General features: G+C 62.9%; 3 non-coding genes and 4 pseudogenes across 3 annotated transcripts; all 7 read right to left on the minus strand.

Annotated features, from left to right (window-relative positions):
• Positions 1–2,647: 2,647 nt before the first annotated feature.
• On the minus strand, positions 2,648–2,766 carry LOC142867806 (uncharacterized; annotated as a pseudogene).
• Positions 2,767–6,566: 3,800 nt separating this feature from the next.
• Positions 6,567–6,685, minus strand: LOC142867833 (5S ribosomal RNA). The gene has a single exon (XR_012917165.1). It is a non-coding gene; the product is annotated as a 5S ribosomal RNA (ribosomal RNA).
• Positions 6,686–10,488: 3,803 nt separating this feature from the next.
• Positions 10,489–10,607, minus strand: LOC142867807 (uncharacterized; annotated as a pseudogene).
• A 3,798-nt stretch (positions 10,608–14,405) lies between these two features.
• On the minus strand, positions 14,406–14,524 carry LOC142867834 (5S ribosomal RNA). The gene has a single exon (XR_012917166.1). It is a non-coding gene; the product is annotated as a 5S ribosomal RNA (ribosomal RNA).
• Positions 14,525–18,315: 3,791 nt separating this feature from the next.
• On the minus strand, positions 18,316–18,434 carry LOC142867784 (uncharacterized; annotated as a pseudogene).
• A 3,804-nt stretch (positions 18,435–22,238) lies between these two features.
• On the minus strand, positions 22,239–22,357 carry LOC142867808 (uncharacterized; annotated as a pseudogene).
• A 3,797-nt stretch (positions 22,358–26,154) lies between these two features.
• LOC142867835 (5S ribosomal RNA) lies at positions 26,155–26,273 on the minus strand. Its single transcript, XR_012917167.1, has one exon. It is a non-coding gene; the product is annotated as a 5S ribosomal RNA (ribosomal RNA).
• Between the last annotated feature and the right edge of the window lie 212 nt (positions 26,274–26,485).

Below are 26,485 nucleotides of genomic sequence, written 5' to 3' on the forward strand. Positions count from 1 at the left end.
CCAACGCCCCAGGTGTCCTCAGCCCACGACTGGCTGCTGTGGGAATGGGAAGCCCGGCTCCTTGTCTCAGAGCGGGGTTCCCAGGAGGATCAGGCTGAAGCTGGGACTTGGCCTCAAAGTGTCCCCTCGCATGGCCACCCCCTTCCCCTTCCTGCTCCTCTACTCCTGGTGCCCCTCCATCCAGGGGCCAGACCTTAAAGAGTCACCGCAAGAGAATCCTGGTCCCAAAGGAGCCTTCTGGGGGACCGGTGCTGAGAGAGGTTGTGGGCATGGCCCGCTGGGGCTCTGCCCGACCCAGGGCTGAGAGATGCCACCTCCCAGCTCTGGGTCCCTGCAGGAAGTGTTGGCAAGCACAGGGCCGGTCCTCCAAAGGCCCAGGTGCAGGGAGCCCAGGCCAAGCAGCCTGTGGAAGAAGCCACTTGCCGTGCCACCCCGGGAACAGGACTGCAGGCCCCGGCCCTTCCCACCTCCTCCTCCTCCTCCTCCTCCTCCTCCCCCCCGCCCCCCCCCCACAGGGCACAGGGCTCAGAGACACCTCAGACTCTTGCTACCCAAAGTGCAAAGGGCATCAGTTGCTCCTCCAACCCCCCAGCCCAGCAGACCACGTTGTCCAGCCAGCCCCCGGGCCTCCCTGGGGTGCCCAGCACAAAAGTGCAGACACCCACCGGACCCTCAGTCTCAGTTTTCGGAGGTTTTTGCCACTCTAAGGACCCGCAGGCCAGCTGGGCCTTCGGGCAGGACAGAGAGCCCCGGAATCCGACTTGGAGAGCTGCGTGTACGTCCCCATCAGGAGGCGGTCCCCACCTCCGCGGCTCTCCCCTTGCGGGGAGCGGCAGCCCAGCCGGCAGCCGCAGGGCCTCAGGGAAGACACCAGGCTGGGCCCCCGCGGCACAGCGGGGGCACGTCCCCCGCACTCACGCGACTTAGGGACGGCTGCTGGAGACTGCTGCGGCCACCCTGCTGCCGGGTTTCTGGAGGGCTTCCTGGAAGCAGCGTCCACACCAAGCCCTTGGAAGGCCCAGGCGACGGAGGAGCCGGTCAGGCAGGGGCCGAGGACGGTGAGAGGCCGGGCGGGAAGGAGCATGTCAGGCAGGGGCAGAGGACGGTGACAGGCCGGGCGGGGAGGAGCCGGTCAGGCGGGGGCCCAGGACAGTGACGGGCCTGGCCGGGGAGGAGCGCGTCAGGCAGGGGCAGAGGAGACGGGCTGGGTAAGGGTTAGGGTGACAGTTAGGGCACAATTCACAATCGCAAAGACGTGGAAGCGACCCGAGTGCCCATCCATCCAGGAGTGCATTAATAAAATGTGGCGCGTGGACACCACGGAGTGCCATTCGGCTGTGAGGAGCAGCGGTGAGAGGGCGCCTCTCGTGTTCTCCTGGCCAGAGCTGGAACCCGTTCCAGTAAGCCAGGTATCCCAAGAATGGACACACGAGCACCACGTGAGCGCGCTCACCAGCAAATTGGTACGAACGGATGGACGCCTAAGTGGACAGAGAGGAATCACCTTCATCGGGTGGGTGTCGGGCGGGTGGGGGGAGGGGAGGGGCATACACATCCATTAGGCATGGGGTGGGTGCGCACCGACTGGGGGATGGGCGCACTTGAAGCTCTGACCCGAGGGGGGAGGCTTGGAGAGGGCAAGGCACCCGACCTTAACATTGGTACCCCCACAATACGCTGCAACAACATGAGAGGTATATGAATAAGAACACAGGGGGGGCCGGGCGCGGTGGCTCACGCCTGTAATCCTAGCTCTCTGGGAGGCCGAGGCGGGCGGATTGCTCCAGGTCAGGAGTTCGAAACCAGCCTGAGCAAGAGCGAGACCCCCGTCTCTACTAAAAATAGAAAGAAATTAATTGGCCAACTAATATATATAGAAAAACACAGCCGGGCGTGGTGGTGCATGCCTGTAGTCCCAACTACTCGGGAGGCTGAGGCAGCAGGATTGCTTGAGCCCGGAGATTGAGGTTGCCGTGAGCTAGGCTGACGCCATGGCACTCACTCTAGCCTGGGCAGCAAAACGAGACTCTGTCTCAAAAAAAAAAAAAAAAAAAAAAAAAAAAGAACACAGGGGGGAGGGGGGCACGGGCAACACATGTCACCTGAATACTTGTACTCCCATCATCTGCTTGAAAAGAGAGAGAAAAGAAAATGCAATCATAGAGGTAAGAGACACTTTTTAAAAATCATGAATCCGAAGAGAAAAGTAAAAGGAGGCCTGTGGAGCAGGTCTGGGTGTGACTCCGGATCCCCCAACATCAGGTGCCACCACCAAAGATTCCTGCGTGTAGCCCATAGAACCCCAAAAGCAACGGGACGAGTTCTGGTCACATACTCCCTCAAAATGACATCCTGGCCTTCTTCTGGAACTCCCTCCCCTCTCAGACTCTCAAGGTTTCCTCCAGCGTGTCGGTTCCCACAGAGCAGACCTTTGGTCTGAGACCTGACAGTCCAGATGCCACGCATGCTGCCGCGTGGCGGCGGTGTCGCGGCTTGGGACAAGAGGAGGCCCCACGGTGCGGGCTGGGGCGCCAGGCACCGCGGGCGGGCGCTGAGGGTGGGGGTGACCCCCACCCCGGGCCGCCGCCGCGCTCCCAGAAAGGGGACAGAACAAGAGGCAAAAAAAAAAAAAAAAAAAAAAAGCAGCAGCCTGTGGCACCCGGTACTCCCAGGCGGTCTCCCATCCAAGTACTAACCAGGCCCGACCCCGCTTAGCTTCCGAGACCAGACGAGATCGGGGGCGTTCAGGGTGGTGTGGCCCTAGATGGCGGTGGCGGAGGGCGCCCCTGCCCCGCTCAAGAAGCCGAGCCTCTCTGGGCTTCCCCGCCGCCGCCTCCCGCCCCAGGCCCCGCGCCGGGCCGGGCCGGTTGAGTTCGCCGGCCAGGTCCCGCGGGCTCCCAGGGACGGGGGTGATGGGCGGGGCGGGGCGGGGCGGGGCGGGGCGGGGGGCTGTCTCTCTATACACACACACACACACTCACACTCACTCACACTCACACAAGATGCGCCTCCACGGCTGGACTCGCCAAGGTGGAGCCCTCCCAGCCCCCCTCGTCTCCTCGCCCGGCCTCCTTCACCTACCCGCTGCCCACCCCCAGCGCGTCGCTGCCTGCCGCTGACTGCGCACGCGCGGGACGCTCGTCCTTTGACCCCAGCCAGGGGCCGCCCTCCCCCACAACCCCTTTCAGCTGCGCCCCCCCCCCTCGCCCTGGGGGTGGGCTGCCGCCTATTCCCCCGGGCCAGGGCTGGGGCACAGCCAGTGTATGGGGCGTCTCTCTCTGGGGATGTGTCCCATGGGTGGGGTGGGGTGGCCTGGTTTGGGGGGCGCTGAAGAAATCAGTCCCCTCCATCTCCTACCTCTGGAAAACGCCCAAGCCCGTGGAGAACTGCCGGCACCGCTTCGTGGGGGCCGGGACCCTCCTCCGTGTCCTCCTGTGGCCCAGTCCAAGGGGCCTGGGCCTGGCCGGGGCTGCATTGGACCCCGACCACCCTGGCGTGTGGACTCGCTAAAAATCGGCCATTAGATATTGGATTCCAGCTTCCTGGAGGTCATTTCACTAATGAGTGCACCGGAAAGAGTTTCCTAATCCATCTGTGAGGGTGGCAACTGAAAGAGAATTTTAAAGCTGACAGAATAGGCGAGGGAAGGCATAGGAGATTTCCACACCCAGCAAGGAAGACTTTCCCGAAATGGAAGAAAGAAACGAGCAAACAGAGACACCGGTAGCCCGCCCGGAAAAGAGTCTGCCCCTTAGAGAAAGCACCCTGACCGGGTTCACCCGTGGGTGGGTGGCGAGCTAGCGGCATTCAGAAGAGCGAGGCCCGCAGTCTGTGCGGAAGACACCTGCGCTCGGGTGTGTGTGGCGGCGCGATTCACAAGCAGCTCCAGATGTTAAACCAAGGAGAAGCCAGGGAGTTCCCAACGCCCCAGGTGTCCTCAGCCCACGACTGGCTGCTGTGGGAATGGGAAGCCCGGCTCCTTGTCTCAGAGCGGGGTTCCCAGGAGGATCAGGCTGAAGCTGGGACTTGGCCTCAAAGTGTCCCCTCGCATGGCCACCCCCTTCCCCTTCCTGCTCCTCTACTCCTGGTGCCCCTCCATCCAGGGGCCAGACCTTAAAGAGTCACCGCAAGAGAATCCTGGTCCCAAAGGAGCCTTCTGGGGGACCGGTGCTGAGAGAGGTTGTGGGCATGGCCCGCTGGGGCTCTGCCCGACCCAGGGCTGAGAGATGCCACCTCCCAGCTCTGGGTCCCTGCAGGAAGTGTTGGCAAGCACAGGGCCGGTCCTCCAAAGGCCCAGGTGCAGGGAGCCCAGGCCAAGCAGCCTGTGGAAGAAGCCACTTGCCGTGCCACCCCGGGAACAGGACTGCAGGCCCCGGCCCTTCCCACCTCCTCCTCCTCCTCCTCCTCCTCCTCCCCCCCGCCCCCCCCCACAGGGCACAGGGCTCAGAGACACCTCAGACTCTTGCTACCCAAAGTGCAAAGGGCATCAGTTGCTCCTCCAACCCCCCAGCCCAGCAGACCACGTTGTCCAGCCAGCCCCCGGGCCTCCCTGGGGTGCCCAGCACAAAAGTGCAGACACCCACCGGACCCTCAGTCTCAGTTTTCGGAGGTTTTTGCCACTCTAAGGACCCGCAGGCCGGCTGGGCCTTCGGGCAGGACAGAGAGCCCCGGAATCCGACTTGGAGAGCTGCGTGTACGTCCCCATCAGGAGGCGGTCCCCACCTCCGCGGCTCTCCCCTTGCGGGGAGCGGCAGCCCAGCCGGCAGCCGCAGGGCCTCAGGGAAGACACCAGGCTGGGCCCCCGCGGCACAGCGGGGGCACGTCCCCCGCACTCACGCGACTTAGGGACGGCTGCTGGAGACTGCTGCGGCCACCCTGCTGCCGGGTTTCTGGAGGGCTTCCTGGAAGCAGCGTCCACACCAAGCCCTTGGAAGGCCCAGGCGACGGAGGAGCCGGTCAGGCAGGGGCCGAGGACGGTGAGAGGCCGGGCGGGAAGGAGCATGTCAGGCAGGGGCAGAGGACGGTGACAGGCCGGGCGGGGAGGAGCCGGTCAGGCGGGGGCCCAGGACAGTGACGGGCCTGGCCGGGGAGGAGCGCGTCAGGCAGGGGCAGAGGAGACGGGCTGGGTAAGGGTTAGGGTGACAGTTAGGGCACAATTCACAATCGCAAAGACGTGGAAGCGACCCGAGTGCCCATCCATCCAGGAGTGCATTAATAAAATGTGGCGCGTGGACACCACGGAGTGCCATTCGGCTGTGAGGAGCAGCGGTGAGAGGGCGCCTCTCGTGTTCTCCTGGCCAGAGCTGGAACCCGTTCCAGTAAGCCAGGTATCCCAAGAATGGACACACGAGCACCACGTGAGCGCGCTCACCAGCAAATTGGTACGAACGGATGGACGCCTAAGTGGACAGAGAGGAATCACCTTCATCGGGTGGGTGTCGGGCGGGTGGGGGGAGGGGAGGGGCATACACATCCATTAGGCATGGGGTGGGTGCGCACCGACTGGGGGATGGGCGCACTTGAAGCTCTGACCCGAGGGGGGAGGCTTGGAGAGGGCAAGGCACCCGACCTTAACATTGGTACCCCCACAATACGCTGCAACAACATGAGAGGTATATGAATAAGAACACAGGGGGGGCCGGGCGCGGTGGCTCACGCCTGTAATCCTAGCTCTCTGGGAGGCCGAGGCGGGCGGATTGCTCCAGGTCAGGAGTTCGAAACCAGCCTGAGCAAGAGCGAGACCCCCGTCTCTACTAAAAATAGAAAGAAATTAATTGGCCAACTAATATATATAGAAAAACACAGCCGGGCGTGGTGGTGCATGCCTGTAGTCCCAACTACTCGGGAGGCTGAGGCAGCAGGATTGCTTGAGCCCGGAGATTGAGGTTGCCGTGAGCTAGGCTGACGCCATGGCACTCACTCTAGCCTGGGCAGCAAAACGAGACTCTGTCTCAAAAAAAAAAAAAAAAAAAAAAAAAAAGAACACAGGGGGGAGGGGGGCACGGGCAACACATGTCACCTGAATACTTGTACTCCCATCATCTGCTTGAAAAGAGAGAGAAAAGAAAATGCAATCATAGAGGTAAGAGACACTTTTTAAAAATCATGAATCCGAAGAGAAAAGTAAAAGGAGGCCTGTGGAGCAGGTCTGGGTGTGACTCCGGATCCCCCAACATCAGGTGCCACCACCAAAGATTCCTGCGTGTAGCCCATAGAACCCCAAAAGCAACGGGACGAGTTCTGGTCACATACTCCCTCAAAATGACATCCTGGCCTTCTTCTGGAACTCCCTCCCCTCTCAGACTCTCAAGGTTTCCTCCAGCGTGTCGGTTCCCACAGAGCAGACCTTTGGTCTGAGACCTGACAGTCCAGATGCCACGCATGCTGCCGCGTGGCGGCGGTGTCGCGGCTTGGGACAAGAGGAGGCCCCACGGTGCGGGCTGGGGCGCCAGGCACCGCGGGCGGGCGCTGAGGGTGGGGGTGACCCCCACCCCGGGCCGCCGCCGCGCTCCCAGAAAGGGGACAGAACAAGAGGCAAAAAAAAAAAAAAAAAAAAAAAAAGCAGCAGCCTGTGGCACCCGGTATTCCCAGGCGGTCTCCCATCCAAGTACTAACCAGGCCCGACCCCGCTTAGCTTCCGAGACCAGACGAGATCGGGGGCGTTCAGGGTGGTGTGGCCCTAGACGGCGGCGGCGGAGGGCGCCCCTGCCCCGCTCAAGAAGCCGAGCCTCTCTGGGCTTCCCCGCCGCCGCCTCCCGCCCCAGGCCCCGCGCCGGGCCGGGCCGGTTGAGTTCGCCGGCCGGGTCCCGCGGGCTCCCAGGGACGGGGGTGATGGGCGGGGCGGGGCGGGGCGGGGCGGGGCGGGGCGGGGGGCTGTCTCTCTATACACACACACACACACTCACACTCACTCACACTCACACAAGATGCGCCTCCACGGCTGGACTCGCCAAGGTGGAGCCCTCCCAGCCCCCCTCGTCTCCTCGCCCGGCCTCCTTCACCTACCCGCTGCCCACCCCCAGCGCGTCGCTGCCTGCCGCTGACTGCGCACGCGCGGGACGCTCGCCCTTTGACCCCAGCCAGGGGCCGCCCTCCCCCACAACCCCTTTCAGCTGCGCCCCCCCCCTCGCCCTGTGGGTGGGCTGCCGCCTATTCCCCCGGGCCAGGGCTGGGGCACAGCCAGTGTATGGGGCGTCTCTCTCTGGGGATGTGTCCCATGGGTGGGGTGGGGTGGCCTGGTTTGGGGGGCGCTGAAGAAATCAGTCCCCTCCATCTCCTACCTCTGGAAAACGCCCAAGCCCGTGGAGAACTGCCGGCACCGCTTCGTGGGGGCCGGGACCCTCCTCCGTGTCCTCCTGTGGCCCAGTCCAAGGGGCCTGGGCCTGGCCGGGGCTGCATTGGACCCCGACCACCCTGGCGTGTGGACTCGCTAAAAATCGGCCATTAGATATTGGATTCCAGCTTCCTGGAGGTCATTTCACTAATGAGTGCACCGGAAAGAGTTTCCTAATCCATCTGTGAGGGTGGCAACTGAAAGAGAATTTTAAAGCTGACAGAATAGGCGAGGGAAGGCATAGGAGATTTCCACACCCAGCAAGGAAGACTTTCCCGAAATGGAAGAAAGAAACGAGCAAACAGAGACACCGGTAGCCCGCCCGGAAAAGAGTCTGCCCCTTAGAGAAAGCACCCTGACCGGGTTCACCCGTGGGTGGGTGGCGAGCTAGCGGCATTCAGAAGAGCGAGGCCCGCAGTCTGTGCGGAAGACACCTGCGCTCGGGTGTGTGTGGCGGCGCGATTCACAAGCAGCTCCAGATGTTAAACCAAGGAGAAGCCAGGGAGTTCCCAACGCCCCAGGTGTCCTCAGCCCACGACTGGCTGCTGTGGGAATGGGAAGCCCGGCTCCTTGTCTCAGAGCGGGGTTCCCAGGAGGATCAGGCTGAAGCTGGGACTTGGCCTCAAAGTGTCCCCTCGCATGGCCACCCCCTTCCCCTTCCTGCTCCTCTATCCTGGTGCCCCTCCATCCAGGGGCCAGACCTTAAAGAGTCACCGCAAGAGAATCCTGGTCCCAAAGGAGCCTTCTGGGGGACCGGTGCTGAGAGAGGTTGTGGGCATGGCCCGCTGGGGCTCTGCCCGACCCAGGGCTGAGAGATGCCACCTCCCAGCTCTGGGTCCCTGCAGGAAGTGTTGGCAAGCACAGGGCCGGTCCTCCAAAGGCCCAGGTGCAGGGAGCCCAGGCCAAGCAGCCTGTGGAAGAAGCCACTTGCCGTGCCACCCCGGGAACAGGACTGCAGGCCCCGGCCCTTCCCACCTCCTCCTCCTCCTCCTCCTCCTCCTCCCCCCCGCCCCCCCCCCACAGGGCACAGGGCTCAGAGACACCTCAGACTCTTGCTACCCAAAGTGCAAAGGGCATCAGTTGCTCCTCCAACCCCCCAGCCCAGCAGACCACGTTGTCCAGCCAGCCCCCGGGCCTCCCTGGGGTGCCCAGCACAAAAGTGCAGACACCCACCGGACCCTCAGTCTCAGTTTTCGGAGGTTTTTGCCACTCTAAGGACCCGCAGGCCAGCTGGGCCTTCGGGCAGGACAGAGAGCCCCGGAATCCGACTTGGAGAGCTGCGTGTACGTCCCCATCAGGAGGCGGTCCCCACCTCCGCGGCTCTCCCCTTGCGGGGAGCGGCAGCCCAGCCGGCAGCCGCAGGGCCTCAGGGAAGACACCAGGCTGGGCCCCCGCGGCACAGCGGGGGCACGTCCCCCGCACTCACGCGACTTAGGGACGGCTGCTGGAGACTGCTGCGGCCACCCTGCTGCCGGGTTTCTGGAGGGCTTCCTGGAAGCAGCGTCCACACCAAGCCCTTGGAAGGCCCAGGCGACGGAGGAGCCGGTCAGGCAGGGGCCGAGGACGGTGAGAGGCCGGGCGGGAAGGAGCATGTCAGGCAGGGGCAGAGGACGGTGACAGGCCGGGCGGGGAGGAGCCGGTCAGGCGGGGGCCCAGGACAGTGACGGGCCTGGCCGGGGAGGAGCGCGTCAGGCAGGGGCAGAGGAGACGGGCTGGGTAAGGGTTAGGGTGACAGTTAGGGCACAATTCACAATCGCAAAGACGTGGAAGCGACCCGAGTGCCCATCCATCCAGGAGTGCATTAATAAAATGTGGCGCGTGGACACCACGGAGTGCCATTCGGCTGTGAGGAGCAGCGGTGAGAGGGCGCCTCTCGTGTTCTCCTGGCCAGAGCTGGAACCCGTTCCAGTAAGCCAGGTATCCCAAGAATGGACACACGAGCACCACGTGAGCGCGCTCACCAGCAAATTGGTACGAACGGATGGACGCCTAAGTGGACAGAGAGGAATCACCTTCATCGGGTGGGTGTCGGGCGGGTGGGGGGAGGGGAGGGGCATACACATCCATTAGGCATGGGGTGGGTGCGCACCGACTGGGGGATGGGCGCACTTGAAGCTCTGACCCGAGGGGGGAGGCTTGGAGAGGGCAAGGCACCCGACCTTAACATTGGTACCCCCACAATACGCTGCAACAACATGAGAGGTATATGAATAAGAACACAGGGGGGGCCGGGCGCGGTGGCTCACGCCTGTAATCCTAGCTCTCTGGGAGGCCGAGGCGGGCGGATTGCTCCAGGTCAGGAGTTCGAAACCAGCCTGAGCAAGAGCGAGACCCCCGTCTCTACTAAAAATAGAAAGAAATTAATTGGCCAACTAATATATATAGAAAAACACAGCCGGGCGTGGTGGTGCATGCCTGTAGTCCCAACTACTCGGGAGGCTGAGGCAGCAGGATTGCTTGAGCCCGGAGATTGAGGTTGCCGTGAGCTAGGCTGACGCCATGGCACTCACTCTAGCCTGGGCAGCAAAACGAGACTCTGTCTCAAAAAAAAAAAAAAAAAAAAAAAAAAAAGAACACAGGGGGGAGGGGGGCACGGGCAACACATGTCACCTGAATACTTGTACTCCCATCATCTGCTTGAAAAGAGAGAGAAAAGAAAATGCAATCATAGAGGTAAGAGACACTTTTTAAAAATCATGAATCCGAAGAGAAAAGTAAAAGGAGGCCTGTGGAGCAGGTCTGGGTGTGACTCCGGATCCCCCAACATCAGGTGCCACCACCAAAGATTCCTGCGTGTAGCCCATAGAACCCCAAAAGCAACGGGACGAGTTCTGGTCACATACTCCCTCAAAATGACATCCTGGCCTTCTTCTGGAACTCCCTCCCCTCTCAGACTCTCAAGGTTTCCTCCAGCGTGTCGGTTCCCACAGAGCAGACCTTTGGTCTGAGACCTGACAGTCCAGATGCCACGCATGCTGCCGCGTGGCGGCGGTGTCGCGGCTTGGGACAAGAGGAGGCCCCACGGTGCGGGCTGGGGCGCCAGGCACCGCGGGCGGGCGCTGAGGGTGGGGGTGACCCCCACCCCGGGCCGCCGCCGCGCTCCCAGAAAGGGGACAGAACAAGAGGCAAAAAAAAAAAAAAAAAAAAAAAGCAGCAGCCTGTGGCACCCGGTACTCCCAGGCGGTCTCCCATCCAAGTACTAACCAGGCCCGACCCCGCTTAGCTTCCGAGACCAGACGAGATCGGGGGCGTTCAGGGTGGTGTGGCCCTAGATGGCGGTGGCGGAGGGCGCCCCTGCCCCGCTCAAGAAGCCGAGCCTCTCTGGGCTTCCCCGCCGCCGCCTCCCGCCCCAGGCCCCGCGCCGGGCCGGGCCGGTTGAGTTCGCCGGCCAGGTCCCGCGGGCTCCCAGGGACGGGGGTGATGGGCGGGGCGGGGCGGGGCGGGGCGGGGCGGGGGGCTGTCTCTCTATACACACACACACACACTCACACTCACTCACACTCACACAAGATGCGCCTCCACGGCTGGACTCGCCAAGGTGGAGCCCTCCCAGCCCCCCTCGTCTCCTCGCCCGGCCTCCTTCACCTACCCGCTGCCCACCCCCAGCGCGTCGCTGCCTGCCGCTGACTGCGCACGCGCGGGACGCTCGTCCTTTGACCCCAGCCAGGGGCCGCCCTCCCCCACAACCCCTTTCAGCTGCGCCCCCCCCCCTCGCCCTGGGGGTGGGCTGCCGCCTATTCCCCCGGGCCAGGGCTGGGGCACAGCCAGTGTATGGGGCGTCTCTCTCTGGGGATGTGTCCCATGGGTGGGGTGGGGTGGCCTGGTTTGGGGGGCGCTGAAGAAATCAGTCCCCTCCATCTCCTACCTCTGGAAAACGCCCAAGCCCGTGGAGAACTGCCGGCACCGCTTCGTGGGGGCCGGGACCCTCCTCCGTGTCCTCCTGTGGCCCAGTCCAAGGGGCCTGGGCCTGGCCGGGGCTGCATTGGACCCCGACCACCCTGGCGTGTGGACTCGCTAAAAATCGGCCATTAGATATTGGATTCCAGCTTCCTGGAGGTCATTTCACTAATGAGTGCACCGGAAAGAGTTTCCTAATCCATCTGTGAGGGTGGCAACTGAAAGAGAATTTTAAAGCTGACAGAATAGGCGAGGGAAGGCATAGGAGATTTCCACACCCAGCAAGGAAGACTTTCCCGAAATGGAAGAAAGAAACGAGCAAACAGAGACACCGGTAGCCCGCCCGGAAAAGAGTCTGCCCCTTAGAGAAAGCACCCTGACCGGGTTCACCCGTGGGTGGGTGGCGAGCTAGCGGCATTCAGAAGAGCGAGGCCCGCAGTCTGTGCGGAAGACACCTGCGCTCGGGTGTGTGTGGCGGCGCGATTCACAAGCAGCTCCAGATGTTAAACCAAGGAGAAGCCAGGGAGTTCCCAACGCCCCAGGTGTCCTCAGCCCACGACTGGCTGCTGTGGGAATGGGAAGCCCGGCTCCTTGTCTCAGAGCGGGGTTCCCAGGAGGATCAGGCTGAAGCTGGGACTTGGCCTCAAAGTGTCCCCTCGCATGGCCACCCCCTTCCCCTTCCTGCTCCTCTACTCCTGGTGCCCCTCCATCCAGGGGCCAGACCTTAAAGAGTCACCGCAAGAGAATCCTGGTCCCAAAGGAGCCTTCTGGGGGACCGGTGCTGAGAGAGGTTGTGGGCATGGCCCGCTGGGGCTCTGCCCGACCCAGGGCTGAGAGATGCCACCTCCCAGCTCTGGGTCCCTGCAGGAAGTGTTGGCAAGCACAGGGCCGGTCCTCCAAAGGCCCAGGTGCAGGGAGCCCAGGCCAAGCAGCCTGTGGAAGAAGCCACTTGCCGTGCCACCCCGGGAACAGGACTGCAGGCCCCGGCCCTTCCCACCTCCTCCTCCTCCTCCTCCTCCTCCTCCCCCCCGCCCCCCCCCACAGGGCACAGGGCTCAGAGACACCTCAGACTCTTGCTACCCAAAGTGCAAAGGGCATCAGTTGCTCCTCCAACCCCCCAGCCCAGCAGACCACGTTGTCCAGCCAGCCCCCGGGCCTCCCTGGGGTGCCCAGCACAAAAGTGCAGACACCCACCGGACCCTCAGTCTCAGTTTTCGGAGGTTTTTGCCACTCTAAGGACCCGCAGGCCGGCTGGGCCTTCGGGCAGGACAGAGAGCCCCGGAATCCGACTTGGAGAGCTGCGTGTACGTCCCCATCAGGAGGCGGTCCCCACCTCCGCGGCTCTCCCCTTGCGGGGAGCGGCAGCCCAGCCGGCAGCCGCAGGGCCTCAGGGAAGACACCAGGCTGGGCCCCCGCGGCACAGCGGGGGCACGTCCCCCGCACTCACGCGACTTAGGGACGGCTGCTGGAGACTGCTGCGGCCACCCTGCTGCCGGGTTTCTGGAGGGCTTCCTGGAAGCAGCGTCCACACCAAGCCCTTGGAAGGCCCAGGCGACGGAGGAGCCGGTCAGGCAGGGGCCGAGGACGGTGAGAGGCCGGGCGGGAAGGAGCATGTCAGGCAGGGGCAGAGGACGGTGACAGGCCGGGCGGGGAGGAGCCGGTCAGGCGGGGGCCCAGGACAGTGACGGGCCTGGCCGGGGAGGAGCGCGTCAGGCAGGGGCAGAGGAGACGGGCTGGGTAAGGGTTAGGGTGACAGTTAGGGCACAATTCACAATCGCAAAGACGTGGAAGCGACCCGAGTGCCCATCCATCCAGGAGTGCATTAATAAAATGTGGCGCGTGGACACCACGGAGTGCCATTCGGCTGTGAGGAGCAGCGGTGAGAGGGCGCCTCTCGTGTTCTCCTGGCCAGAGCTGGAACCCGTTCCAGTAAGCCAGGTATCCCAAGAATGGACACACGAGCACCACGTGAGCGCGCTCACCAGCAAATTGGTACGAACGGATGGACGCCTAAGTGGACAGAGAGGAATCACCTTCATCGGGTGGGTGTCGGGCGGGTGGGGGGAGGGGAGGGGCATACACATCCATTAGGCATGGGGTGGGTGCGCACCGACTGGGGGATGGGCGCACTTGAAGCTCTGACCCGAGGGGGGAGGCTTGGAGAGGGCAAGGCACCCGACCTTAACATTGGTACCCCCACAATACGCTGCAACAACATGAGAGGTATATGAATAAGAACACAGGGGGGGCCGGGCGCGGTGGCTCACGCCTGTAATCCTAGCTCTCTGGGAGGCCGAGGCGGGCGGATTGCTCCAGGTCAGGAGTTCGAAACCAGCCTGAGCAAGAGCGAGACCCCCGTCTCTACTAAAAATAGAAAGAAATTAATTGGCCAACTAATATATATAGAAAAACACAGCCGGGCGTGGTGGTGCATGCCTGTAGTCCCAACTACTCGGGAGGCTGAGGCAGCAGGATTGCTTGAGCCCGGAGATTGAGGTTGCCGTGAGCTAGGCTGACGCCATGGCACTCACTCTAGCCTGGGCAGCAAAACGAGACTCTGTCTCAAAAAAAAAAAAAAAAAAAAAAAAAGAACACAGGGGGGAGGGGGGCACGGGCAACACATGTCACCTGAATACTTGTACTCCCATCATCTGCTTGAAAAGAGAGAGAAAAGAAAATGCAATCATAGAGGTAAGAGACACTTTTTAAAAATCATGAATCCGAAGAGAAAAGTAAAAGGAGGCCTGTGGAGCAGGTCTGGGTGTGACTCCGGATCCCCCAACATCAGGTGCCACCACCAAAGATTCCTGCGTGTAGCCCATAGAACCCCAAAAGCAACGGGACGAGTTCTGGTCACATACTCCCTCAAAATGACATCCTGGCCTTCTTCTGGAACTCCCTCCCCTCTCAGACTCTCAAGGTTTCCTCCAGCGTGTCGGTTCCCACAGAGCAGACCTTTGGTCTGAGACCTGACAGTCCAGATGCCACGCATGCTGCCGCGTGGCGGCGGTGTCGCGGCTTGGGACAAGAGGAGGCCCCACGGTGCGGGCTGGGGCGCCAGGCACCGCGGGCGGGCGCTGAGGGTGGGGGTGACCCCCACCCCGGGCCGCCGCCGCGCTCCCAGAAAGGGGACAGAACAAGAGGCAAAAAAAAAAAAAAAAAAAAAAAAAGCAGCAGCCTGTGGCACCCGGTATTCCCAGGCGGTCTCCCATCCAAGTACTAACCAGGCCCGACCCCGCTTAGCTTCCGAGACCAGACGAGATCGGGGGCGTTCAGGGTGGTGTGGCCCTAGACGGCGGCGGCGGAGGGCGCCCCTGCCCCGCTCAAGAAGCCGAGCCTCTCTGGGCTTCCCCGCCGCCGCCTCCCGCCCCAGGCCCCGCGCCGGGCCGGGCCGGTTGAGTTCGCCGGCCGGGTCCCGCGGGCTCCCAGGGACGGGGGTGATGGGCGGGGCGGGGCGGGGCGGGGGGCTGTCTCTCTATACACACACACACACACTCACACTCACTCACACTCACACAAGATGCGCCTCCACGGCTGGACTCGCCAAGGTGGAGCCCTCCCAGCCCCCCTCGTCTCCTCGCCCGGCCTCCTTCACCTACCCGCTGCCCACCCCCAGCGCGTCGCTGCCTGCCGCTGACTGCGCACGCGCGGGACGCTCGCCCTTTGACCCCAGCCAGGGGCCGCCCTCCCCCACAACCCCTTTCAGCTGCGCCCCCCCCCTCGCCCTGTGGGTGGGCTGCCGCCTATTCCCCCGGGCCAGGGCTGGGGCACAGCCAGTGTATGGGGCGTCTCTCTCTGGGGATGTGTCCCATGGGTGGGGTGGGGTGGCCTGGTTTGGGGGGCGCTGAAGAAATCAGTCCCCTCCATCTCCTACCTCTGGAAAACGCCCAAGCCCGTGGAGAACTGCCGGCACCGCTTCGTGGGGGCCGGGACCCTCCTCCGTGTCCTCCTGTGGCCCAGTCCAAGGGGCCTGGGCCTGGCCGGGGCTGCATTGGACCCCGACCACCCTGGCGTGTGGACTCGCTAAAAATCGGCCATTAGATATTGGATTCCAGCTTCCTGGAGGTCATTTCACTAATGAGTGCACCGGAAAGAGTTTCCTAATCCATCTGTGAGGGTGGCAACTGAAAGAGAATTTTAAAGCTGACAGAATAGGCGAGGGAAGGCATAGGAGATTTCCACACCCAGCAAGGAAGACTTTCCCGAAATGGAAGAAAGAAACGAGCAAACAGAGACACCGGTAGCCCGCCCGGAAAAGAGTCTGCCCCTTAGAGAAAGCACCCTGACCGGGTTCACCCGTGGGTGGGTGGCGAGCTAGCGGCATTCAGAAGAGCGAGGCCCGCAGTCTGTGCGGAAGACACCTGCGCTCGGGTGTGTGTGGCGGCGCGATTCACAAGCAGCTCCAGATGTTAAACCAAGGAGAAGCCAGGGAGTTCCCAACGCCCCAGGTGTCCTCAGCCCACGACTGGCTGCTGTGGGAATGGGAAGCCCGGCTCCTTGTCTCAGAGCGGGGTTCCCAGGAGGATCAGGCTGAAGCTGGGACTTGGCCTCAAAGTGTCCCCTCGCATGGCCACCCCCTTCCCCTTCCTGCTCCTCTACTCCTGGTGCCCCTCCATCCAGGGGCCAGACCTTAAAGAGTCACCGCAAGAGAATCCTGGTCCCAAAGGAGCCTTCTGGGGGACCGGTGCTGAGAGAGATTGTGGGCATGGCCCGCTGGGGCTCTGCCCGACCCAGGGCTGAGAGATGCCACCTCCCAGCTCTGGGTCCCTGCAGGAAGTGTTGGCAAGCACAGGGCCGGTCCTCCAAAGGCCCAGGTGCAGGGAGCCCAGGCCAAGCAGCCTGTGGAAGAAGCCACTTGCCGTGCCACCCCGGGAACAGGACTGCAGGCCCCGGCCCTTCCCACCTCCTCCTCCTCCTCCTCCTCCTCCTCCCCCCCGCCCCCCCCCCACAGGGCACAGGGCTCAGAGACACCTCAGACTCTTGCTACCCAAAGTGCAAAGGGCATCAGTTGCTCCTCCAACCCCCCAGCCCAGCAGACCACGTTGTCCAGCCAGCCCCCGGGCCTCCCTGGGGTGCCCAGCACAAAAGTGCAGACACCCACCGGACCCTCAGTCTCAGTTTTCGGAGGTTTTTGCCACTCTAAGGACCCGCAGGCCAGCTGGGCCTTCGGGCAGGACAGAGAGCCCCGGAATCCGACTTGGAGAGCTGCGTGTACGTCCCCATCAGGAGGCGGTCCCCACCTCCGCGGCTCTCCCCTTGCGGGGAGCGGCAGCCCAGCCGGCAGCCGCAGGGCCTCAGGGAAGACACCAGGCTGGGCCCCCGCGGCACAGCGGGGGCACGTCCCCCGCACTCACGCGACTTAGGGACGGCTGCTGGAGACTGCTGCGGCCACCCTGCTGCCGGGTTTCTGGAGGGCTTCCTGGAAGCAGCGTCCACACCAAGCCCTTGGAAGGCCCAGGCGACGGAGGAGCCGGTCAGGCAGGGGCCGAGGACGGTGAGAGGCCGGGCGGGAAGGAGCATGTCAGGCAGGGGCAGAGGACGGTGACAGGCCGGGCGGGGAGGAGCCGGTCAGGCGGGGGCCCAGGACAGTGACGGGCCTGGCCGGGGAGGAGCGCGTCAGGCAGGGGCAGAGGAGACGGGCTGGGTAAGGGTTAGGGTGACAGTTAGGGCACAATTCACAATCGCAAAGACGTGGAAGCGACCCGAGTGCCCATCCATCCAGGAGTGCATTAATAAAATGTGGCGCGTGGACACCACGGAGTGCCATTCGGCTGTGAGGAGCAGCGGTGAGAGGGCGCCTCTCGTGTTCTCCTGGCCAGAGCTGGAACCCGTTCCAGTAAGCCAGGTATCCCAAGAATGGACACACGAGCACCACGTGAGCGCGCTCACCAGCAAATTGGTACGAACGGATGGACGCCTAAGTGGACAGAGAGGAATCACCTTCATCGGGTGGGTGTCGGGCGGGTGGGGGGAGGGGAGGGGCATACACATCCATTAGGCATGGGGTGGGTGCGCACCGACTGGGGGATGGGCGCACTTGAAGCTCTGACCCGAGGGGGGAGGCTTGGAGAGGGCAAGGCACCCGACCTTAACATTGGTACCCCCACAATACGCTGCAACAACATGAGAGGTATATGAATAAGAACACAGGGGGGGCCGGGCGCGGTGGCTCACGCCTGTAATCCTAGCTCTCTGGGAGGCCGAGGCGGGCGGATTGCTCCAGGTCAGGAGTTCGAAACCAGCCTGAGCAAGAGCGAGACCCCCGTCTCTACTAAAAATAGAAAGAAATTAATTGGCCAACTAATATATATAGAAAAACACAGCCGGGCGTGGTGGTGCATGCCTGTAGTCCCAACTACTCGGGAGGCTGAGGCAGCAGGATTGCTTGAGCCCGGAGATTGAGGTTGCCGTGAGCTAGGCTGACGCCATGGCACTCACTCTAGCCTGGGCAGCAAAACGAGACTCTGTCTCAAAAAAAAAAAAAAAAAAAAAAAAAAAAGAACACAGGGGGGAGGGGGGCACGGGCAACACATGTCACCTGAATACTTGTACTCCCATCATCTGCTTGAAAAGAGAGAGAAAAGAAAATGCAATCATAGAGGTAAGAGACACTTTTTAAAAATCATGAATCCGAAGAGAAAAGTAAAAGGAGGCCTGTGGAGCAGGTCTGGGTGTGACTCCGGATCCCCCAACATCAGGTGCCACCACCAAAGATTCCTGCGTGTAGCCCATAGAACCCCAAAAGCAACGGGACGAGTTCTGGTCACATACTCCCTCAAAATGACATCCTGGCCTTCTTCTGGAACTCCCTCCCCTCTCAGACTCTCAAGGTTTCCTCCAGCGTGTCGGTTCCCACAGAGCAGACCTTTGGTCTGAGACCTGACAGTCCAGATGCCACGCATGCTGCCGCGTGGCGGCGGTGTCGCGGCTTGGGACAAGAGGAGGCCCCACGGTGCGGGCTGGGGCGCCAGGCACCGCGGGCGGGCGCTGAGGGTGGGGGTGACCCCCACCCCGGGCCGCCGCCGCGCTCCCAGAAAGGGGACAGAACAAGAGGCAAAAAAAAAAAAAAAAAAAAAAAAAGCAGCAGCCTGTGGCACCCGGTACTCCCAGGCGGTCTCCCATCCAAGTACTAACCAGGCCCGACCCCGCTTAGCTTCCGAGACCAGACGAGATCGGGGGCGTTCAGGGTGGTGTGGCCCTAGACGGCGGCGGCGGAGGGCGCCCCTGCCCCGCTCAAGAAGCCGAGCCTCTCTGGGCTTCCCCGCCGCCGCCTCCCGCCCCAGGCCCCGCGCCGGGCCGGGCCGGTTGAGTTCGCCGGCCGGGTCCCGCGGGCTCCCAGGGACGGGGGTGATGGGCGGGGCGGGGCGGGGCGGGGCGGGGCGGGGCGGGGGGCTGTCTCTCTATACACACACACACACACTCACACTCACTCACACTCACACAAGATGCGCCTCCACGGCTGGACTCGCCAAGGTGGAGCCCTCCCAGCCCCCCTCGTCTCCTCGCCCGGCCTCCTTCACCTACCCGCTGCCCACCCCCAGCGCGTCGCTGCCTGCCGCTGACTGCGCACGCGCGGGACGCTCGCCCTTTGACCCCAGCCAGGGGCCGCCCTCCCCCACAACCCCTTTCAGCTGCGCCCCCCCCCTCGCCCTGTGGGTGGGCTGCCGCCTATTCCCCCGGGCCAGGGCTGGGGCACAGCCAGTGTATGGGGCGTCTCTCTCTGGGGATGTGTCCCATGGGTGGGGTGGGGTGGCCTGGTTTGGGGGGCGCTGAAGAAATCAGTCCCCTCCATCTCCTACCTCTGGAAAACGCCCAAGCCCGTGGAGAACTGCCGGCACCGCTTCGTGGGGGCCGGGACCCTCCTCCGTGTCCTCCTGTGGCCCAGTCCAAGGGGCCTGGGCCTGGCCGGGGCTGCATTGGACCCCGACCACCCTGGCGTGTGGACTCGCTAAAAATCGGCCATTAGATATTGGATTCCAGCTTCCTGGAGGTCATTTCACTAATGAGTGCACCGGAAAGAGTTTCCTAATCCATCTGTGAGGGTGGCAACTGAAAGAGAATTTTAAAGCTGACAGAATAGGCGAGGGAAGGCATAGGAGATTTCCACACCCAGCAAGGAAGACTTTCCCGAAATGGAAGAAAGAAACGAGCAAACAGAGACACCGGTAGCCCGCCCGGAAAAGAGTCTGCCCCTTAGAGAAAGCACCCTGACCGGGTTCACCCGTGGGTGGGTGGCGAGCTAGCGGCATTCAGAAGAGCGAGGCCCGCAGTCTGTGCGGAAGACACCTGCGCTCGGGTGTGTGTGGCGGCGCGATTCACAAGCAGCTCCAGATGTTAAACCAAGGAGAAGCCAGGGAGTTCCCAACGCCCCAGGTGTCCTCAGCCCACGACTGGCTGCTGTGGGAATGGGAAGCCCGGCTCCTTGTCTCAGAGCGGGGTTCCCAGGAGGATCAGGCTGAAGCTGGGACTTGGCCTCAAAGTGTCCCCTCGCATGGCCACCCCCTTCCCCTTCCTGCTCCTCTACTCCTGGTGCCCCTCCATCCAGGGGCCAGACCTTAAAGAGTCACCGCAAGAGAATCCTGGTCCCAAAGGAGCCTTCTGGGGGACCGGTGCTGAGAGAGGTTGTGGGCATGGCCCGCTGGGGCTCTGCCCGACCCAGGGCTGAGAGATGCCACCTCCCAGCTCTGGGTCCCTGCAGGAAGTGTTGGCAAGCACAGGGCCGGTCCTCCAAAGGCCCAGGTGCAGGGAGCCCAGGCCAAGCAGCCTGTGGAAGAAGCCACTTGCCGTGCCACCCCGGGAACAGGACTGCAGGCCCCGGCCCTTCCCACCTCCTCCTCCTCCTCCTCCTCCTCCTCCCCCCCGCCCCCCCCCCACAGGGCACAGGGCTCAGAGACACCTCAGACTCTTGCTACCCAAAGTGCAAAGGGCATCAGTTGCTCCTCCAACCCCCCAGCCCAGCAGACCACGTTGTCCAGCCAGCCCCCGGGCCTCCCTGGGGTGCCCAGCACAAAAGTGCAGACACCCACCGGACCCTCAGTCTCAGTTTTCGGAGGTTTTTGCCACTCTAAGGACCCGCAGGCCAGCTGGGCCTTCGGGCAGGACAGAGAGCCCCGGAATCCGACTTGGAGAGCTGCGTGTACGTCCCCATCAGGAGGCGGTCCCCACCTCCGCGGCTCTCCCCTTGCGGGGAGCGGCAGCCCAGCCGGCAGCCGCAGGGCCTCAGGGAAGACACCAGGCTGGGCCCCCGCGGCACAGCGGGGGCACGTCCCCCGCACTCACGCGACTTAGGGACGGCTGCTGGAGACTGCTGCGGCCACCCTGCTGCCGGGTTTCTGGAGGGCTTCCTGGAAGCAGCGTCCACACCAAGCCCTTGGAAGGCCCAGGCGACGGAGGAGCCGGTCAGGCAGGGGCCGAGGACGGTGAGAGGCCGGGCGGGAAGGAGCATGTCAGGCAGGGGCAGAGGACGGTGACAGGCCGGGCGGGGAGGAGCCGGTCAGGCGGGGGCCCAGGACAGTGACGGGCCTGGCCGGGGAGGAGCGCGTCAGGCAGGGGCAGAGGAGACGGGCTGGGTAAGGGTTAGGGTGACAGTTAGGGCACAATTCACAATCGCAAAGACGTGGAAGCGACCCGAGTGCCCATCCATCCAGGAGTGCATTAATAAAATGTGGCGCGTGGACACCACGGAGTGCCATTCGGCTGTGAGGAGCAGCGGTGAGAGGGCGCCTCTCGTGTTCTCCTGGCCAGAGCTGGAACCCGTTCCAGTAAGCCAGGTATCCCAAGAATGGACACACGAGCACCACGTGAGCGCGCTCACCAGCAAATTGGTACGAACGGATGGACGCCTAAGTGGACAGAGAGGAATCACCTTCATCGGGTGGGTGTCGGGCGGGTGGGGGGAGGGGAGGGGCATACACATCCATTAGGCATGGGGTGGGTGCGCACCGACTGGGGGATGGGCGCACTTGAAGCTCTGACCCGAGGGGGGAGGCTTGGAGAGGGCAAGGCACCCGACCTTAACATTGGTACCCCCACAATACGCTGCAACAACATGAGAGGTATATGAATAAGAACACAGGGGGGGCCGGGCGCGGTGGCTCACGCCTGTAATCCTAGCTCTCTGGGAGGCCGAGGCGGGCGGATTGCTCCAGGTCAGGAGTTCGAAACCAGCCTGAGCAAGAGCGAGACCCCCGTCTCTACTAAAAATAGAAAGAAATTAATTGGCCAACTAATATATATAGAAAAACACAGCCGGGCGTGGTGGTGCATGCCTGTAGTCCCAACTACTCGGGAGGCTGAGGCAGCAGGATTGCTTGAGCCCGGAGATTGAGGTTGCCGTGAGCTAGGCTGACGCCATGGCACTCACTCTAGCCTGGGCAGCAAAACGAGACTCTGTCTCAAAAAAAAAAAAAAAAAAAAAAAAAAAAGAACACAGGGGGGAGGGGGGCACGGGCAACACATGTCACCTGAATACTTGTACTCCCATCATCTGCTTGAAAAGAGAGAGAAAAGAAAATGCAATCATAGAGGTAAGAGACACTTTTTAAAAATCATGAATCCGAAGAGAAAAGTAAAAGGAGGCCTGTGGAGCAGGTCTGGGTGTGACTCCGGATCCCCCAACATCAGGTGCCACCACCAAAGATTCCTGCGTGTAGCCCATAGAACCCCAAAAGCAACGGGACGAGTTCTGGTCACATACTCCCTCAAAATGACATCCTGGCCTTCTTCTGGAACTCCCTCCCCTCTCAGACTCTCAAGGTTTCCTCCAGCGTGTCGGTTCCCACAGAGCAGACCTTTGGTCTGAGACCTGACAGTCCAGATGCCACGCATGCTGCCGCGTGGCGGCGGTGTCGCGGCTTGGGACAAGAGGAGGCCCCACGGTGCGGGCTGGGGCGCCAGGCACCGCGGGCGGGCGCTGAGGGTGGGGGTGACCCCCACCCCGGGCCGCCGCCGCGCTCCCAGAAAGGGGACAGAACAAGAGGCAAAAAAAAAAAAAAAAAAAAAAAGCAGCAGCCTGTGGCACCCGGTACTCCCAGGCGGTCTCCCATCCAAGTACTAACCAGGCCCGACCCCGCTTAGCTTCCGAGACCAGACGAGATCGGGGGCGTTCAGGGTGGTGTGGCCCTAGATGGCGGTGGCGGAGGGCGCCCCTGCCCCGCTCAAGAAGCCGAGCCTCTCTGGGCTTCCCCGCCGCCGCCTCCCGCCCCAGGCCCCGCGCCGGGCCGGGCCGGTTGAGTTCGCCGGCCAGGTCCCGCGGGCTCCCAGGGACGGGGGTGATGGGCGGGGCGGGGCGGGGCGGGGCGGGGCGGGGGGCTGTCTCTCTATACACACACACACACACTCACACTCACTCACACTCACACAAGATGCGCCTCCACGGCTGGACTCGCCAAGGTGGAGCCCTCCCAGCCCCCCTCGTCTCCTCGCCCGGCCTCCTTCACCTACCCGCTGCCCACCCCCAGCGCGTCGCTGCCTGCCGCTGACTGCGCACGCGCGGGACGCTCGTCCTTTGACCCCAGCCAGGGGCCGCCCTCCCCCACAACCCCTTTCAGCTGCGCCCCCCCCCCTCGCCCTGTGGGTGGGCTGCCGCCTATTCCCCCGGGCCAGGGCTGGGGCACAGCCAGTGTATGGGGCGTCTCTCTCTGGGGATGTGTCCCATGGGTGGGGTGGGGTGGCCTGGTTTGGGGGGCGCTGAAGAAATCAGTCCCCTCCATCTCCTACCTCTGGAAAACGCCCAAGCCCGTGGAGAACTGCCGGCACCGCTTCGTGGGGGCCGGGACCCTCCTCCGTGTCCTCCTGTGGCCCAGTCCAAGGGGCCTGGGCCTGGCCGGGGCTGCATTGGACCCCGACCACCCTGGCGTGTGGACTCGCTAAAAATCGGCCATTAGATATTGGATTCCAGCTTCCTGGAGGTCATTTCACTAATGAGTGCACCGGAAAGAGTTTCCTAATCCATCTGTGAGGGTGGCAACTGAAAGAGAATTTTAAAGCTGACAGAATAGGCGAGGGAAGGCATAGGAGATTTCCACACCCAGCAAGGAAGACTTTCCCGAAATGGAAGAAAGAAACGAGCAAACAGAGACACCGGTAGCCCGCCCGGAAAAGAGTCTGCCCCTTAGAGAAAGCACCCTGACCGGGTTCACCCGTGGGTGGGTGGCGAGCTAGCGGCATTCAGAAGAGCGAGGCCCGCAGTCTGTGCGGAAGACACCTGCGCTCGGGTGTGTGTGGCGGCGCGATTCACAAGCAGCTCCAGATGTTAAACCAAGGAGAAGCCAGGGAGTTCCCAACGCCCCAGGTGTCCTCAGCCCACGACTGGCTGCTGTGGGAATGGGAAGCCCGGCTCCTTGTCTCAGAGCGGGGTTCCCAGGAGGATCAGGCTGAAGCTGGGACTTGGCCTCAAAGTGTCCCCTCGCATGGCCACCCCCTTCCCCTTCCTGCTCCTCTACTCCTGGTGCCCCTCCATCCAGGGGCCAGACCTTAAAGAGTCACCGCAAGAGAATCCTGGTCCCAAAGGAGCCTTCTGGGGGACCGGTGCTGAGAGAGGTTGTGGGCATGGCCCGCTGGGGCTCTGCCCGACCCAGGGCTGAGAGATGCCACCTCCCAGCTCTGGGTCCCTGCAGGAAGTGTTGGCAAGCACAGGGCCGGTCCTCCAAAGGCCCAGGTGCAGGGAGCCCAGGCCAAGCAGCCTGTGGAAGAAGCCACTTGCCGTGCCACCCCGGGAACAGGACTGCAGGCCCCGGCCCTTCCCACCTCCTCCTCCTCCTCCTCCTCCTCCTCCCCCCCGCCCCCCCCCACAGGGCACAGGGCTCAGAGACACCTCAGACTCTTGCTACCCAAAGTGCAAAGGGCATCAGTTGCTCCTCCAACCCCCCAGCCCAGCAGACCACGTTGTCCAGCCAGCCCCCGGGCCTCCCTGGGGTGCCCAGCACAAAAGTGCAGACACCCACCGGACCCTCAGTCTCAGTTTTCGGAGGTTTTTGCCACTCTAAGGACCCGCAGGCCGGCTGGGCCTTCGGGCAGGACAGAGAGCCCCGGAATCCGACTTGGAGAGCTGCGTGTACGTCCCCATCAGGAGGCGGTCCCCACCTCCGCGGCTCTCCCCTTGCGGGGAGCGGCAGCCCAGCCGGCAGCCGCAGGGCCTCAGGGAAGACACCAGGCTGGGCCCCCGCGGCACAGCGGGGGCACGTCCCCCGCACTCACGCGACTTAGGGACGGCTGCTGGAGACTGCTGCGGCCACCCTGCTGCCGGGTTTCTGGAGGGCTTCCTGGAAGCAGCGTCCACACCAAGCCCTTGGAAGGCCCAGGCGACGGAGGAGCCGGTCAGGCAGGGGCCGAGGACGGTGAGAGGCCGGGCGGGAAGGAGCATGTCAGGCAGGGGCAGAGGACGGTGACAGGCCGGGCGGGGAGGAGCCGGTCAGGCGGGGGCCCAGGACAGTGACGGGCCTGGCCGGGGAGGAGCGCGTCAGGCAGGGGCAGAGGAGACGGGCTGGGTAAGGGTTAGGGTGACAGTTAGGGCACAATTCACAATCGCAAAGACGTGGAAGCGACCCGAGTGCCCATCCATCCAGGAGTGCATTAATAAAATGTGGCGCGTGGACACCACGGAGTGCCATTCGGCTGTGAGGAGCAGCGGTGAGAGGGCGCCTCTCGTGTTCTCCTGGCCAGAGCTGGAACCCGTTCCAGTAAGCCAGGTATCCCAAGAATGGACACACGAGCACCACGTGAGCGCGCTCACCAGCAAATTGGTACGAACGGATGGACGCCTAAGTGGACAGAGAGGAATCACCTTCATCGGGTGGGTGTCGGGCGGGTGGGGGGAGGGGAGGGGCATACACATCCATTAGGCATGGGGTGGGTGCGCACCGACTGGGGGATGGGCGCACTTGAAGCTCTGACCCGAGGGGGGAGGCTTGGAGAGGGCAAGGCACCCGACCTTAACATTGGTACCCCCACAATACGCTGCAACAACATGAGAGGTATATGAATAAGAACACAGGGGGGGCCGGGCGCGGTGGCTCACGCCTGTAATCCTAGCTCTCTGGGAGGCCGAGGCGGGCGGATTGCTCCAGGTCAGGAGTTCGAAACCAGCCTGAGCAAGAGCGAGACCCCCGTCTCTACTAAAAATAGAAAGAAATTAATTGGCCAACTAATATATATAGAAAAACACAGCCGGGCGTGGTGGTGCATGCCTGTAGTCCCAACTACTCGGGAGGCTGAGGCAGCAGGATTGCTTGAGCCCGGAGATTGAGGTTGCCGTGAGCTAGGCTGACGCCATGGCACTCACTCTAGCCTGGGCAGCAAAACGAGACTCTGTCTCAAAAAAAAAAAAAAAAAAAAAAAAAGAACACAGGGGGGAGGGGGGCACGGGCAACACATGTCACCTGAATACTTGTACTCCCATCATCTGCTTGAAAAGAGAGAGAAAAGAAAATGCAATCATAGAGGTAAGAGACACTTTTTAAAAATCATGAATCCGAAGAGAAAAGTAAAAGGAGGCCTGTGGAGCAGGTCTGGGTGTGACTCCGGATCCCCCAACATCAGGTGCCACCACCAAAGATTCCTGCGTGTAGCCCATAGAACCCCAAAAGCAACGGGACGAGTTCTGGTCACATACTCCCTCAAAATGACATCCTGGCCTTCTTCTGGAACTCCCTCCCCTCTCAGACTCTCAAGGTTTCCTCCAGCGTGTCGGTTCCCACAGAGCAGACCTTTGGTCTGAGACCTGACAGTCCAGATGCCACGCATGCTGCCGCGTGGCGGCGGTGTCGCGGCTTGGGACAAGAGGAGGCCCCACGGTGCGGGCTGGGGCGCCAGGCACCGCGGGCGGGCGCTGAGGGTGGGGGTGACCCCCACCCCGGGCCGCCGCCGCGCTCCCAGAAAGGGGACAGAACAAGAGGCAAAAAAAAAAAAAAAAAAAAAAAAGCAGCAGCCTGTGGCACCCGGTATTCCCAGGCGGTCTCCCATCCAAGTACTAACCAGGCCCGACCCCGCTTAGCTTCCGAGACCAGACGAGATCGGGGGCGTTCAGGGTGGTGTGGCCCTAGACGGCGGCGGCGGAGGGCGCCCCTGCCCCGCTCAAGAAGCCGAGCCTCTCTGGGCTTCCCCGCCGCCGCCTCCCGCCCCAGGCCCCGCGCCGGGCCGGGCCGGTTGAGTTCGCCGGCCGGGTCCCGCGGGCTCCCAGGGACGGGGGTGATGGGCGGGGCGGGGCGGGGCGGGGGGCTGTCTCTCTATACACACACACACACACTCACACTCACT

The sequence above is a fragment of the Microcebus murinus genome, unplaced genomic scaffold (assembly GCF_040939455.1).
Source record: "Microcebus murinus isolate Inina unplaced genomic scaffold, M.murinus_Inina_mat1.0 scaf020_hap2_Mmur4.0, whole genome shotgun sequence".
NCBI classification, from domain to species: domain Eukaryota; kingdom Metazoa; phylum Chordata; class Mammalia; order Primates; family Cheirogaleidae; genus Microcebus; species Microcebus murinus.